This window comes from Mytilus edulis, chromosome 4, assembly GCF_963676685.1.
Source record: "Mytilus edulis chromosome 4, xbMytEdul2.2, whole genome shotgun sequence".
Lineage (NCBI taxonomy): Eukaryota > Metazoa > Mollusca > Bivalvia > Mytilida > Mytilidae > Mytilus > Mytilus edulis.
In genome coordinates, this window is record NC_092347.1 from 44,546,154 (window position 1) to 44,563,137 (window position 16,984).

General features: G+C 30.6%; 1 protein-coding gene across 4 annotated transcripts in view; it reads right to left on the bottom strand.

Moving 5' to 3' along the window:
* LOC139519750 (small conductance calcium-activated potassium channel protein 2-like) overlaps positions 1-12,372 on the bottom strand; it is a 174,721-nt gene extending 162,349 nt beyond the window's left edge. For 3 of the 4 annotated variants that reach the window (XM_071312003.1, XM_071312004.1, XM_071312001.1), the window contains exon 1: positions 12,106-12,372. The gene's annotated coding sequence lies outside the window, so the exon portion shown is untranslated. Of the gene's footprint in view, positions 1-11,278; positions 11,319-12,101 lie in introns of all 4 variants that reach the window. The other variant, XM_071312005.1, reaches the window with a different exon arrangement.
* Positions 12,373-16,984: the final 4,612 nt, after the last annotated feature.

Genomic DNA, 16,984 nt, shown 5'->3' on the forward strand with positions numbered 1-16,984 from the left:
TAAAATATAGTGTGGAACAAAAAATGCTCAAATATTTATCTCATCTGCCTACAAACAGTTGAATATGATACAAAAGATGATTTATAAGGTCTCTTTTGGTCCATATTTACCTCTCATTTCCTAAAAATCTCAACTTTTAAGGCCTATAAATAAAAAAAAAATGGGGTAACTATCACTCTATATGATAGAAATGTTATAATGAATAAGTTATTGAAGTATTCAAGCTGAATGAACTATCCATATACAAATTTACTGTCTCCAAGAAGGTTTCAATAAGTCTTTATGTAAAACTTTAATTTACGCCGCGTTTTAGAGAGGGATTTAAAAAGCTTATCTTTCATTGCATAATTTGTTGTTCCTACTGTAAAAATAATTTCATTTACTTATAACTATATATTTACTAAAGTATTTCTTAGAGAAAAATTCTATTATAGTAGAATATAAGAAATAAGGTGAAAAAGCTTCCAAAAACACTAAATGTGGCTTGTTCTGTCAACTAATATTCATAATAAAGTCCTATTTCAATGCTTTTTTTCTTATAAAATATGTTTTGGAGACTTAACTCACTCAGAATATTTAATATTTTGAAATATTTAACTTAAATAACAAGAAATGTTAAAACGTTATAGTACTCACAAGGTCAGAGGTGCAAGTACATCTTCCCATATTAAATGTAAAACCACCATTGATTTTCTCCTAATACTCTTTGTTAAATTTGCACTTTTCACAAAATTGCGCAAAATTTATCTTTGTTTCAAATAAAGAATTATTTGGCATGAGTAAAGTTTTCTCCTGTCCACAATTATAGAAAAACATTCACAACATTTTATTGCGTATAAGAAAATAACCATCACTGGGAGTGAACAAATCAAATGTTTCCCGTTATTTAATCTGTGTACAAGCTTTAGCTACCATATAACATCACGTTCCTAAAATAATCTATAGAAACCCTAAATAAAAAACAATGGTGCTTGAAATACCCAAGATATATGTTTATGACACAGAAATGTTTTAATGCAATGAAATGTAGAATTAATTGCCTACAACTGCTAATTGAAGGAAATATATTTTTTAACTTATTTTCGTATGCAACCGTAACTATAATTTGGTGGTATTACACCTTGAAAGTAATACAAGGAGTTATTGGTATCTTATAAAGGTTCAAAATTTGGAACGTACCAATTCTTATACCTACATGTTTAATGCTACAACCATAGAATTGCGAAATATATCTGTTCTTCTGTTTTCGAATGTAATGAAGCGGGAAATAAAATGGCTTGCTCACGATAAACTCATAGAAATAAGCTTTTTACTAGTTTAACTTGATTTTATCCGCCATTTTCTACATAAATAAATTCCTGTACCAAGTCAGAAATATTACAGTTGTTTTCAAGTTGTTCGATGTGTTTGAGATTTGATTTTGCCATAAGGGACTTTCCGGTTTTAATTTTTCTTGAATGTCGGTATTTTTGTTATTTTACTTTTTAAAAGACACACGTTGTTTAATGAGCTTCAGCACGAAAACACTTGAAATTAAAATGCAAAGACATTAACCTAAATTAACCTTTTACCTCCGCCTTAAATGAACAGATATTATAGACGTGGTAGGTTACAATAGCTATTAAACAAGGTTAAGCCAAACATTTTGTTCGGAAAATTCCTGTTCTAAGTCAGGAATATGATAGTTGTTTTCCAATTGTTCCGTTCGTTGATATTGTCGAACCTTTTAATTTGTTTAAGTTTACATTAAAGTTCGATAGGTTTTTTTTAATACTTTTATTTCAAAAATGAAACTACTAGACATTTTTTACACAGGTGCATTAAATGCCAGAACCTTTTGCACGAAAGCAAATGTGTAAGTCAAGATTCAAAATGGTAAGTTCATATGATGAAGACATAATGTTTCAATCATTTTAATTGAGGTCTGAAACTGGCATGTTAGTAACTGCTAGTAGTCCTTTGTTAATTTGTGTCTCATTGTCATTTTGTTTTAGTTCTTTCAATACCTATTCTGAATTCGGACTCGGACTTCTTTTAAATGGAGTTTTACTGTTCGTATTGCTGTGTGTCTGTTTATTCTACATTGGCTAGAGGTATGGGGTTGAGATCTCAAAAACATGTTTAACCCCGCCGCATTTTTGCGCCTGTCCAAAGTCAGGAGCTTCGTAAGTCTTGTATGAATTTTAATTCTAGTTCATTTATATATTTCTGATTTAAGTATGACGTCCATTATCACTTCACTAGTACATTAGTAGACATTTTGGTGTTAGGGGCCAGCTGGAGCAAGCCTCCGGTACGAGATTCTCTCGATGAATTGAAGACCCCTTAATGCCTTTCGGCTGTTTTCTGCTCTTTGGTTGGGTTGTTGTCTCTTTGACATATATCCAATTTCCCGTCTCAATTGTAAGTACTAGTATCTTCCAGACTAATATCCTGCATACGTCTAAAGGATAGATTTATATTGCTATATATTTTGATTTTTGATCTAAGGGACCTTAACCTTATTACAGTTTAACCTTCATCGTTCAAACTTATATTGGTTTTTCTCTATGGTCATATAATCTATACGAACAACAAAAACGTTACCGACAATAACAAATATATATGGTTTCTTTATATTATAGCAAGATTATAAAAATAACTTGATATATTTATATATATAATACTTCTTGTTATTTACGACAATATGGCCTGTGAGGTTATGGTCCACCAGTCCAATAGTTTTAGACAACAATCTAACATACTGCTTAAATGTTCAAATTGTGTGAAACAATATATTTAGGAAAATCAGTTATCCCTTTTTCCATAGATGTTTGTCTGAATTACTTTTAATTTTGAATTATTTTGGTATAAATTTTTAGACGACCGTTAAGGTGGTACCTAACACTTTCACTAAAATTATTTTGGCTCGTTTAATTTTCTTAAAATTTTGACAAAGTATTTACTTTTACCCTTTTACAAAAATATAAAAATTTCAAAAAATTTGAACCAACCGTTTTATCAGAAAAATTACACTGGATATATAGCAGTTTGACAAACACTTATTTTGATCATTGAGAAGCTTAATATTCCCTTAACAACACAACGTAATTAAAACGTTTAGCTGATTTTACAGAGTTATCTCCCTGTAGTGTTAGGTACCACCTTAAGTACCGGTGGTCAAATCTCATCAATCAATTACGAAGATACAAATCAGGGTTAAAACAATTATGGAATCGCATTTATTCCAAATAAACTTATCATTGATACCAGGTTTCCTCTACAACAGACTTAAGTTATATTGTATAGTGTAAATTGACATTGCGATAAGACGTGTCACGGTACTTGTCTATCCCAAATTCATGTATTTGGTTTTGATGTTATATTTGTTATTCTCGTGGGATTTTGTCTGATGCTTGGTCCGTTTCTGTGTGTGTTAGTTACATTGTAGTGTTGTGTCGTTGTTCTCCTCTTATATTTATGCGTTTCCCTCAGTTTTAGTTTGTTACCCCGATTTTGTTTTTTGTCCCTGGATTTATGAGTTTTGAACAGCGGTATACTACTGTTGCCTTTATTTAAGTGAGGCTCGAATGAATAACGTTAAAATGTCCAAATAAAGTATGACGTTGAAGAGCATTTGGAACCAAATAATTCATTACAAAAGAAATTGACAAATACAGCTACAGTAATATTTTCCTTCATAAGAATATCATTAAAATGAGCAAGGCTTATATCGTCAGGAAGAGGTCTGTCTTACTTATCTTACTAAATTCTATAAGTACATGTATGTACTCCTTTTTTTATCCTATTTACTTTATTTTATAGACTTGTCTTGTCATTCCTTAACCATCTACCAATCTACATCTAGTTTCCCTTTACAATCTTATCATGAAGAATATTTGGTTTTCACATGGTCAGTAATGCCAAAAACGCAATAACGAGCTTGATACAAATATATCTGCAGGGAAGTTTATTTCCAAGAGTCGGTTGATGGTTACCGTAATTCCTAATCAAAACACAGGACTAAATTTACTTCATAAATTTCTACTTTTTCAGGGAAAATACCACTATAAAAGTAATCAATCGAAATTGAAGAACTCCTTTGAAAAAAGAACATTATACAGGAAAGTTGTTAAGGCAAGATAATTAAACCGTATCCATGGCAAGGATGTATAAAAATTTGTTGAAATATTATTTCACAAAGTGTTCCTGTTAATTAGAGAAAAGGCTGTATAAGCAGGCATAACACATCGAGTAGACGTTATATCTTTAAAGTAAAGCCTAATTGGCTTTAAATAAAATCGATATATACTGATATTTTTAATTTGACGTTACGAGTTTCCTGTTGAACTCATTAACTGATGGACTTTTTTCGTATTAAAATCTGTCTTACGAGCACGTTAAGATAATTTGATTGGCATCAAAACGTCATTACAATGCTTTATGTTTCCTTGTTCTTTTCTTTTTTTACGGTTTAAACTTATTGTTGTCAAGTACTACTTACAAAAAGCCTTTCTTGGTCAATCCTCATTATTAGCAAACTACGTTGTGTAACTAATGATTATATGACTCAATGACTTACTACTTATGATAAAAGAAACCAAACCAACGCTGTACAGTCATTACCAACGTCAGCGTCAACATACACTTCAAAACCCATTATAAATGGGAGTGTTTAATCGTCTGACGTCAAAAGGCCCTATATTTTGGCATGGGGCAACAGATCGTAATTTCACCGTCTCATAAAATGTATCTTGATCACTTTGTCCGTAATCATGAATATTGCGTCTTCGACTCATCGACCATTACTGTTGTGACGAGCAGTGTTGTTAATCAACATTGATAAAGAAACCAAAACAACAATAGTACAACCAAAATGGCAACCAGCTTGACTATTTTCTATTACAACAAAAGTATAAAAGGTTTACAAAAAGTCCCCATGGCACCAAGGCTGCCTTTCTATGTGTTTAAAGCCAGCCTATGTCGTTTATAAAGCCAGCATTATCTTGTATGCTCACTTAAAAGGGGTAGAAGTCAGGAATATGACAGTTCTTGTCCATTCGTTTTTTATGCGTTTTGTCATTTGATTTTGCCATGTGATTATGGACTTTCCGATTTGATTTTCCTCTGAGTTCAGTATTTTTTGTGATTTTACTTTTTACAGAGCAAACATAATTTTAGTTCACCTATAGTATTTTTCACATCAATATTATGGTATAATAGATTAAGGATACCTTCATTTGTTGTACAAATCCTCTTAAATTTGCTTCGTTTATAATTGAACGCAAAACTCATAGTCGCATAATCGAATTACTAAGTAGGCAATTTTACAATAAGCTGTTGCCATGTGAAGCATTATTATAAAGATGTTGTTTTAGTGCATATGAGACAACTCTCCATCCAAAACACAATTTGTAATGGTAAACCATTATAGGTCAAAGTATGTTTGTTAACACTGTGCCCTGGTTCACCACGAACAGCAAGCTATAAAGGGTCCAAAAATAACTAGTGTTAATCAATTCAAACTGAAAAACCAACGGTCTTATCTATATCTAAAACGAGAAACGAGAAAGACTTATGAACTACATCAACAATCGACAACTACTGAACATCAGATACATGTGTAAACAAATGCAGCGGGTTTAAACGCTAAAATAGGAACCAATCCGTCACCATTGACTTTTGTCCGAACAATAGTGCAAAATCACAACATAGAAAGAAACATTATAAAATATCAATTGAAATAGCTTACCTCGATCAAAAGAAATATTAACACAAGGGATTTTTAATACAAACACCGTTTTTGATCGCCATTGTCGTTAAGTATGCATTGACGTCACGTCATTTGGAACAGGGTACAATAACCTATAACCATGTCCCGGACGCTAATATGAGTCGGACAATTTTGAGTTTATTACATATGCTAAAGCCACGTTACAAATATGTGATAAAATAATGAACACAGATAATGAATATAATTTTGTTGCAAGGTATACAGTATAAATTGAGAACTGACATATGTTCATCGCACGTGAACACAATTGAAAATTTACAGTCATACCAAACACTTATCATCTTAGTGATTAAGATTATAACACAATGTTGACTGGTATGTTTTGACATTTGTACGTATTACGTCTGTTATATAATGGAATTTGATGCGACTGTCATACAATTGAGAAGTTTACCTAGCTATAAAACCAGGTTCAATCCACTATTTTCTACATAAGAATATGTCTGTACCAAGTTAGGAATATGACAGTTGTTATCCATTCGGTTGATGTGTTTAAGCTTTTTATTTTGCCATTTAGTTAGGGACTTTTCGTTTTAAATTTTCTCGGAGTTTACTATTTCTGTGATTTACTTTTTATAAAAGCTGGTATATATTTAAAATAGAGAGACGAGATATAACATTAAATAAGTGAACATAACATAAAATATCAATATATACATATATACATATATACATAACTTTAAATACCGAGTATTATGCCTAATATTTAGATATAGGCACAAACTAGTAAAATGACCAGTTTAAGCTTTCTTAAAACTAACGGAGTACTTCAGGTGTTTAGTAAATAGTTTTGTAGAGGTAAACGGAGTTTAAAAGAACTCCCCAATTTATATATGATTGATTCGAAAATCTCAACCCATGCACATATTTCAGAGTCAAAATATATTTCCATAGATATATTTTTACAGGTATCAGATTGCAATTGAAATATTATTTAGATGTCAAAGACATGAATCATTCATAATAATTAGATAAAAAGATAAGTAATAGTGTTTACTACTCAACAGATGGCATGTATATCATATGAAACTAAAAGTGCAAAGCAAAAACGACAAATAAACTCAACGAACTCGTGCTGACTATTATACATTTTTTTTCACTGTGTCTGTTATATAATATGTCTGTCAACTGTACTACATTATATTTTTAAAAAGTTAACTGTTATTCTTTTAACAATAATGTTTATTTGGAATCTCATTTCATTTGAATAAAATGTTTATGTGTACATATTAACTTACATTTGATAACTTTAATGTGTACATATTAAAATACGGAGATGTGGTATGATTGCCAAATATCCACCAGAGTTCAAATGAAGAAGTTGAAGTAAGCATATATAGGCAGGCTTACGGCCGTCCACGATTACAAAGGGGGAAAACATACTGTATGTTATTTATTACGTTTCGTTTTTATACTTTACATGTTATAAAACGTGTAATATAGTACAGGGCAACAATGTGGGTTAGTCTATGTGCTATTCTGTTTAGATAAAACTTATTATTGGTATTATTATTATTAAGTTGTCTCGCTATCGTGACAAAATGTACCACGTTGCAAGCATTGTTCAATACGATATTATTAGCGAGTGTTTATTATCACCTATTATATTGATATTACAGAGTGGTTGTGCGGATGCAAACCATTGTCTTCTCAGCTGAGTATTAACTTCTTCAATTTGACTTTTGTTATTCCAATAATTTGGTACTAGTATAACAAAATAATGTCGCATTAATATCATACTGGCTTAATGATTTCATCGGAAACTTACAGTTCATCAGCGTCGTTTTAGACTTACATTTGTAGTTATGTAAAAGAACAAGATATCTTAAGTAGTTTGATGCTCTTCAATTGCATCCCTACCATTTGTTTCTCTTCGGTGGTGTTTGAAATCAGTTTTTAAAACATCGAAAAGTTTAAAACATAACAGAGCTACTATTGTCCCAAAACAGCAATGAAAAGGACGACAAACCCAAACTACAAGTACAACATTTAACGTCTAAGCGTTTTCCTTTTTTAATTTTTTTATGTACGTTTATTTTTTTTTTCGCAGAAAGGTACAGGTATTGTGTTAATCATATGTTTTCTGACATTTATTATCACGTTGCTGTATTAAATCTATTTCAGAAGTACAATGGAAGATACTGGAGCGCTAAAGACTACCGTAAAACTACATTAATCAAACTGTAAGTGATCTTGATATTATATTACTTCATGTAGCTATACTTTTATAGTTTTTTATACCTATCATCTCATTTTATTTAACGTTTATCCGATTTAGTTGTTATTGTCCGTTTTAAAGTATATATTCATTACGAAAGTTACCCTTCCTTATCGGGGACACCAACAGACGGAGTAACGGTATGGCGTCCAACAATTTTTTTTAAAATACCGTTATTTTGTTTGTGTTTTTCTGTATTGTTTTTCCTTACAATCACAGTTACTACATGGTTGTCACAGATATAATGTTTTGGAGAGCTACTGTATCCATACCTCATAGACCAATGTCATTATTTTAAAGCCAAAAAAAGATACTTTGTTACTGTTAATCTATCATTTTGAGTGATTAATGTTCAGTGATGAGTACAAATAGGATGGCTCTTTACTCTCTATCCTTTATATATTTCTAATTTCCCCCTAACTGTAAAATAAATTCCAAGCGCACTTCTGAGATTATGAATAGATGTGAAAATTTTCTTTTGTTTTAATTTATAATTCCGAAATAATTTCTTCTTCTCCAACATTCTTTTCTTCTTCGTCTTACTATTATTGTCAATATTCCTTTTGCGTATGATTTTCATAAACATGACTCAAGTTAAATTGGCTTTTAAATCCGTTTTTTGGCATAGAGTTCAGAATGTCGTTACAAGTATCTAATACGTACATTGTACATTGTACAAGTGTTAATTGGTCATGGAAGTTTCATTGGAAGTAAAATTTAAATAGTTGTCATTTCTATTTAACGGTATAAAATATGTATGAAAAATGAAGTCGAGATATATAGGTATTAAGTGATGTTGAACTTGATTAATACAATCATCAATTATTTACCGTTTTATAATAAAACTTGTGACAAGTATGAGGACAATTCTCTATGGAGAGAACAATGTCACGAATTAATAACTCAAAATCAATCACATTGATCTCCGTAAACAAATAAAGCAAGAGTTAGATACGTTTCCATTATCATAAAACTTAATGATAGTTAGGCGACTCAAATAAATATATAGCAACAAGTTTAAGTATTTATGTAACAATGCAAATCTTTGTAAATATAAGTAAAATTAATACTTTTAATTTACATGTTACGATATTAATTCTAAATTTTATCATATCCCCAAAAAATGCATCCCGGTACTGAATGGAAATACGGATATTGTTTGAAGTTGACATTTTCTGTTAAATGTTTTTTAGTGACAAATCATTTTAGAATAAGGAATTGATCTCACGCCTGCAACGCTCTGATTACTTATACACATTCGGATATACTATAGATTCTTTTTGGGTTTTGGTTTGTATAATTAGATTTTGGATGTTCGAATTTTTTAGCCTCGAGCATTATTAAGGTGGTACCTAACACTACAGGGAGATAACTCTGTAAAATAAGCTAAACGTTTTAATTACGTTGTGTTGTAAGGGAATATTAAGCTTCTCAATGGTCTAAATAAGTGTTTCTCAAACTTCTATATAACCAGTGTAATTAAGGATCAAAGTAAATACTTTGTTAAAATTTTATGAAAATTAAACGAGCCAAATTAATTTTAGTTAAGGTGTTGTGTACAACCTTAAAGATACATTAATTGTCGAAATACGCATCAGAACAATTGGTACCGTTAATGTTGGTATACAATGTAGTGAATAAAAAACGCACTTAGAATCATTTAGCATGGTTAACAAAATATATTATTATACGGTATACAAGAAGAATTCACTTTTTCTGTTCATTTTAAAATATTTCAACGTCATCAACCTCAAATTTGTCGTATTAAAATTGAGAATGGAAATGGGGAATATAGTGCAAAGAGAGAACAACCCGGCCAAAAGAGCTGATAACAACCGAAGTCATATTGGTTTTCAACAGAGTAAGATAATCCCTCAGAGGTTACAAATTGACCCAACGTTTCCTATGTATATATATGTTTAATGGTTATATTTGTTATTTTCGTGGAATTTTGTCTGATGCTTGGTCCGTTTCTGTGTGTGTTAGTTACATTGTAGTGTTGTGTCGTTGTTCTCCTCTTATATTTATGCGTTTCCCTCAGTTTTAGTTTGTTACCCCGATTTGTTTTTTGTCCATGGATTTATGAGTTTGAAAAGCGGTATACTACTGTTGCCTGTATTTAGGAATATCATATAAGTAGTCAATACAATACTTCCATGGAAATAGTTATGCACAACTTAACACGAACAGGCAGAATTATTTAAAACTCTGCATCCCGAATTAATAACAGGGTTTCCCTTCTCTGTTCTAAAAATATATAATTCAAAAATAAGGAAATGTGGCACAAATGCCAATTAGAAACTATCCACCTAAAACCAAACGATTTAGATGTAAGACAATCAACAAACCAACAAGTGAATGGTTTGATAACGACAAGCTTTTGAAGAAATAAAATCTATTGCATACCCAAAAAGAAAACTCGAATACGAAGAATTTGTGCCATGGATATACCACATATGCCGCCTTAACGAATTGTCATACAGGTTCGAGAGAGAAAAAAGATAGAAAGTTAACATTATAAATGATACTTATAAAAATCCATGGAAGATGCAAATGTATGTAAACTATGAAAAACAAAAATAAAATAATAAGCAACACTCGGTATTAATGGACATATAATCACCAAAGTTAATGGAGGAAAACATAAATAAACACAAACAAATAAATAGGTTAACAATAAAATTCTACCTTAGATCTAGCAGTTTACTCAATTTGCACAATCAGTTAGTTAAGGTTCGTGTAGTGCTAAGACATTTCAGGGCAAGAAATAAATCAACCAGAAAGAAATACTTTCAAGATTGCATATATTAATGTTCGTATATATTAATGGCTTATTGATACTTATATCTAATATGTCAAATACATATTAGTAGTTTGTCAATGATATTTCCTATAATTGTTCACTTTACAATTGTAATACAATCACATTTAGAGATTTATCGTAAAACCGTGTGACATGTTGTGTTGAAACATTTGAATCAACAAGGAAACTTTATACATGCATTGTGTATTTCAAATACTTATTATAGTTATACGATTTTACATGTTTCAATTTTTACTGTCACACATGTGTTATATAGGTGCGCGTTACTATAATAATTTATGGATTAGAAAACATTGGAATTATTTCCAGATGGGAATTCATACTTATACACAATTACAGAAACAATCGAAAAATAAAATACGATATCGAGAAACATTAAACAAATATAAATGTATATATATGACATATAGGTTTTATTGAAAATTGTCCACGAGTCACTGTAATAAACACATTACTTACTTACATATGAATAATGCCCATACACCTCAGTGTCGATACTGCTGCTACGTTTGAGTTGAGCATGGAAATTACATAAATCCAAAACGTCAATAGTTATCAAGTTTACAATTAATTGGTCATTACAAGTGATAATTATAAATTATCACCGGTCATCGACAAGTATATATCAAACTCTTTGAATTCACGGGTAGATTGACTTTATTTTTTTTATTTATTAGAAAACGTTCACTCGCTACAACCAATAACAGCTATTTCATTGAAGGTCACTGAATTAATTTTTTTTTTTTTGGGGGGGGGGGAGGAGTTGTACAAGAAGTCCACAAAATCGTCATGCAGGTTAAACGCATTGTGTAAGTCGAATGCCATCTGATGTTTTAGATATCTGTTTTATTTTATATCATATAATTCGAAATTGAACAAGTGTAAAGTTCATCTTGCAAATAAACTCATCATAGATACCAGGACTAAATTTTGTATATACGCCAGACGCGCGTTTCGTCTACAAAAGAATCAGCAGTGACGCTCGAATCCAAAAAAGTTAAAAAGGTCTAATAAAGTACGAAGTTGAAGAGCATTAAGGACTAAAGTTCCTAAAAGTTTTGCCAAATACAGCTAAGGTAATCTCAATGCTTCATAATGAGTACAAACCTCCTTTAACAGTCGTGATATATTTTGAGGAATCAGTTCAACTACAACTTACCGAGTACATTCTAAAACCTTTAAGTTAGAACAAACGAGTATTCGTATTACTGCTAAAAAAAGATACCGTTTTAGAAGAAAAATATATATTTTCCTGATTTATGAATCTTGAAAAATAACATATTCACTTACCTTTCAGAAAGTCTTGTACAATCTTATTTATTAATCACATAGGTAATTGAAATTATCAGATAAGTCCAATCACAGTACCAAAACAAAAGCCAACATCCAACAGCAAATGTTAACTTAAAAGATTTCGAATGATGATTGAAATAAATTATCTTTTGATTTTATGGGATAAATAAAAATCCCAATCAACTCGTAAACATCAAATGTTTTGTCAGTAAATCATGTAACTGTAAACACTATCTTCATACGGTAAATTATAAAACCTTTACTGAGTTTAACATATGTTACATTTATCAAGTCAGAGATCGATCGAACTTTGTTAACAACTTTCTAGGCAGTTCATTGTATGTGTTGATTGAAGTAGTGCATCTGATTATCATATTCATATATATCAATTGATATTATAGGATTCATGTGAAAATGTTATAGGGGTATTGTTTGTTGCAGAATATTTGGAAATCATAGAAAGAAAACCTTTTTTGGTAAATTGGCATTCGTTTAAACTACAAGGACATGTGCCCAACCTTTCATAAGTATATACTTAAGAAACACTAATCGTTTTAAAAAAGTGTGTTATTTTAAGTAGTTTTAGTAAACTTAGTTTTACTTCTTCAGAGACAAAATTGTAACTTTAAACGATATTTTTTATATATTGTTACATTCCTTTTAATTTTAAAACACATTGTCAGTATAAAATGTCTTCTCAAACAAAAACATGACTAAGCAAAGTGCTAAATCTTTTAAGATAATTGAGTTACATAAATATGTGTACGTATGAATAAAAAGAGAATTTAGATACACGTCAAAAAGACAGCAACTTAATGAACCAAAATAAAACATAACAATATAGATAAAATAAAGTCTTCAAGAACAGACAGGTGTCTAAACAATTTCGTCCTCATTTCTAAACATGTTGATTTTTATATGCTTGTTTGATTCTTTGAAGATAGTGCTTTGTAATCTATGTTTTATGTATTTTATGTATATGCGTTTCCCTCAGTTTTAGTTTGTTAACCCGATTTTGTTTTTTGTCCATGGATTTATTAGTTTTGAACAGCGGTATACTACTGTTGCCTTTATTTGTATTTTATATATTTTTAAATGTGAAGCGCTTAGAGTAATTTTTTTTATTATATAATGTGCTCTATAAATATTGAATTTATTATTATTTATTGATCATGAAATATGCTTATTTTTTTTACATGTTTCCTATTATGTCTGTTTGTTGTGTTCACACATTATTGTCAATATAATAGAATTATATATGACTCTCGAACAAGTGAACGGTTGAGCTAGATATAAAACCAGGATTCATCCACCATTTTCTTCATACGAAAATGCCGGTACGAAGTCAGGCATATGACAGCTGATTTTCATTCGTTTGATGTGTTTAAGCTTTATTTGCCATTTGGTAAGGGACTTTTCGATTTTTATTTCTCTTTGAGTTCAGTATTTTTGTTGGTTTACTTTTTAAAAAAAATCTGTGTATAATATAATTTATATAGCAAAATGAAAACGTAAAGTCTTAAAGAGATACGAGGGTACTCGACGTCAATCTTCTTTGTACAATCCAAATTGTGTGGCATCCTAACATTATTCAGACATGGAATGTAAACCGCCATTACTGATTATCCTTTTTTTAGCAATTATGTCGTGTGTCTTAATGCTATTTACTATGGTTAACGTAGCCTAACGGTTAATAACTTCAAAATACAATATCGATGGTTATATAAAACAATCTTGGCGTTTAATCTAATGACTCTTGTCTGACAAATCTATATACAACCGTTGTTACATGCTAGTCCATTAAGTGGAAAAGAAAATATAGCTATTTTAGTGATATCATCCTTTTCAAAGAAAACAAGCCTTGTAAATGTTGAATAGTTTCGGATCATATTATTAGAAACAAGATTATAATCGCTAAGAGATGTATCGATTATGATTTAAATGAACAAAAGGAATTATTGTTCAACTGATTAAAGCTTAAAATCAAGTTGATAGGAGAAATTAGGGCTAATGATTTACCGGACAATTTTCCTCCTTTCATAGTCTTGTTTTGTCAATAATTGGCTTTCCCGTCACAAAATTGTGTAATAATGATTACTCTATTGCATTACAAATGGAGCGTAAACACAATATGGATAGAAAAATAAGCATGATATGTAATTGTCTTGGTTCAAATGTGAAGAGACGTGGAACCTTAAAAATCGCTTAATTTTCACCAAACACTGCAACGTTCATTTCGTGACAACCTCTTGTTACTATTGTAATTAAACTCCATTTGCATTCAAATAATTGTATCATTCTACAAACGACTAATGTTTGTATGTTTCTGTATCAAGTGATAAAGATTTCATTCGTAAGGCGTATTATTGGTAGAATTACTTTAAACAGAAGGTTTTTATTTACTTAGCTCTACTAAATACATTTTACGCAGTCTATCATTGAGCATTCAGAATAGAATTTGCAATATAATAACAATACTTCTGGAGATTTATGTAAAAATAAACCAATGATTTTGCTAAAAATAGAATATTGTAAAATGACAGATTTATGAATTGGTTGACGAAACTATAGTTAACCGAACGACTTTCAACAATGAGTAAATCCCATACAGCATAGTCAGCTATAAAAGGCCCAGAAATGAAAATGTGAAACAGTTCAAAATAAGGAACGAAAAACAAATATGATATATACAGTTACAAACGACAACCTCTGAAGTTCAGTCTCCTGGTTTGAGATAGGTACATACAGAATGTTGCTGTGTTACACTTGTTCGAAGACAGACACCCTCCCCTTATCTGGGACAGTGGTGTAACAGTAATACATAATAACGAACTGTAAACATCAGTTGAAAAGGGTATAACTCATTTGATCGATACAAAGCAGAAATATATCTAACGACAACACAGAGTGGACATGGAAGGGTACTTTTACATCTCAACAACAAAAGGACGATAAGTACAGATTATTGTGGACATCCAACTTCCAATGGATTTAGTGTTAAGGCGTCATGAACGGTCAGAGAAAAAGATGACCTTGTGCAAGATACAGGTATCGAAAACTGTAGAGCTGTGAATATTCATATGTATATAAAATACAATTAAGTTTGTTTTTGATTTACTGATAAGAAAATCAATACGGATACCAATAAAACAATAATCAAAGATCTGATTATAGTGTTGAGTTGGTCAATTTTTTAGAATAAGTTTATTTAAATTTCTAAATTTCAGGGCTCTATTAACAACATCTTCATGAGGATTAGGAAGTGCTATCCCGTTCGAAATAAGTTACAACAACATTTCCAAATCCTATACAGAGTTAGCATATGCCAGGTTTGAAAAGACCTTAATAGTAATTTTGTGCATTCTGTGCTCCTTAACTTTTTTGGTGATTCAGAATGATTTCACTCTAAAATTAATCTGTCTTTGGTATGCTGTCTATCATGGACTAAAACAACACACGACAATAAATAACCCTTCGTCGTACGTCATAACCAACTCCAATATAAACATTGTACTCTCTAAACTTTTGAAAAAACAATCAAGTGTGTAATTGAAAGTTATTCAAAGAAATATATTGTATAATCAATACCTTTACTTTGTGATTGTTTTATACTTTGTTTTTACCTGACTACATGTCAAGTGACTACATGTCAAGTTTTGATACCAATCCTTAATGTAATTCTAACTTCTATATTATTAGGGGTTTTCTTTTACATGTAGATTTACTTTAATATTAAACATAAATATGACCGGTTTTAGAATTCCTAGCACCGAAATTCAATTAAATTTCAATAAAAAGGAGAAAATTATGTGGCACAGTTATAATAGAAAAATGTGAGCGAACAATTTTGAAAATACTTTGCGTGCGCATGTCACATTATGATACAATCTTATTTTATACATGTATTAAACAAAAAAGTTAAAACGCTTCATAGTTTTATGGCTGAATTAATTCTAGACTGACAACATAAAACAAAAATGTTGTTCGTGCTTACACTGACTTATATTTAGATTCAAAATGATGTGGCCACTCTACTGTATAAGGACATATATCCAATAACATTTAACTTGCCTTTAATGAAAAGATAGCTCCTTCAATAAATGGCATTGCTAAACGTCTATTACTTATATTAATTGTAAATTTGATAAAAGATATAAATCATTAACAAGACAATTTATTTATTGTGCATTTTATTGTTTGTACTTTAAGATACCATCTACAAAGAATCAATTATTTTTTATATAGGCATTATCTAGGCGATTAAATTTTTCTTCATTTTGATGATTGCGCTTAAACGATTGTTAGAACTCTCTCGGGTAAGGTTGAACTCAGACTCAACTGTACTGTTTAGAAAATATTAAAAGTAATAACATCAACGGCAATTTTTCCGCACCAGATGCGCATTACGCCTGTGGTGTCGCCTCGTGAAATGCCAGACTATAGACTTGGGCGTAAAGTGTTCCGTTAAGACATTGACACTTCTACATCCTACACGAATATTTGGTTTAACAGCATCAAGACAGTTCTTAAGACTTTTAATCTTACTCATTCGATAAACAACAGAAACGACAACATATCTACAAACTACTTTATAGAACCAGTCAAAAATAAATGTGTGAATGACTTTAAAGATAGATGGATAAATGAAGTTCGTACAATGCCATAAACTGACAACATATAAAACTTTTGCGGTGCCATACATGAAAAGACATTTATTAAGGGCACAACGTTCAGCAATTGCAAATATTCGCTCTCTAACGACTTGAACCTTTTCTTTAGAAATTTCATTCATTCATTCTTTCTTTCTTTCCTTGATCTTGATATCTAAATCATTTACGCGAAACTCAATACCACAATTTATGATATAAGAGATAAT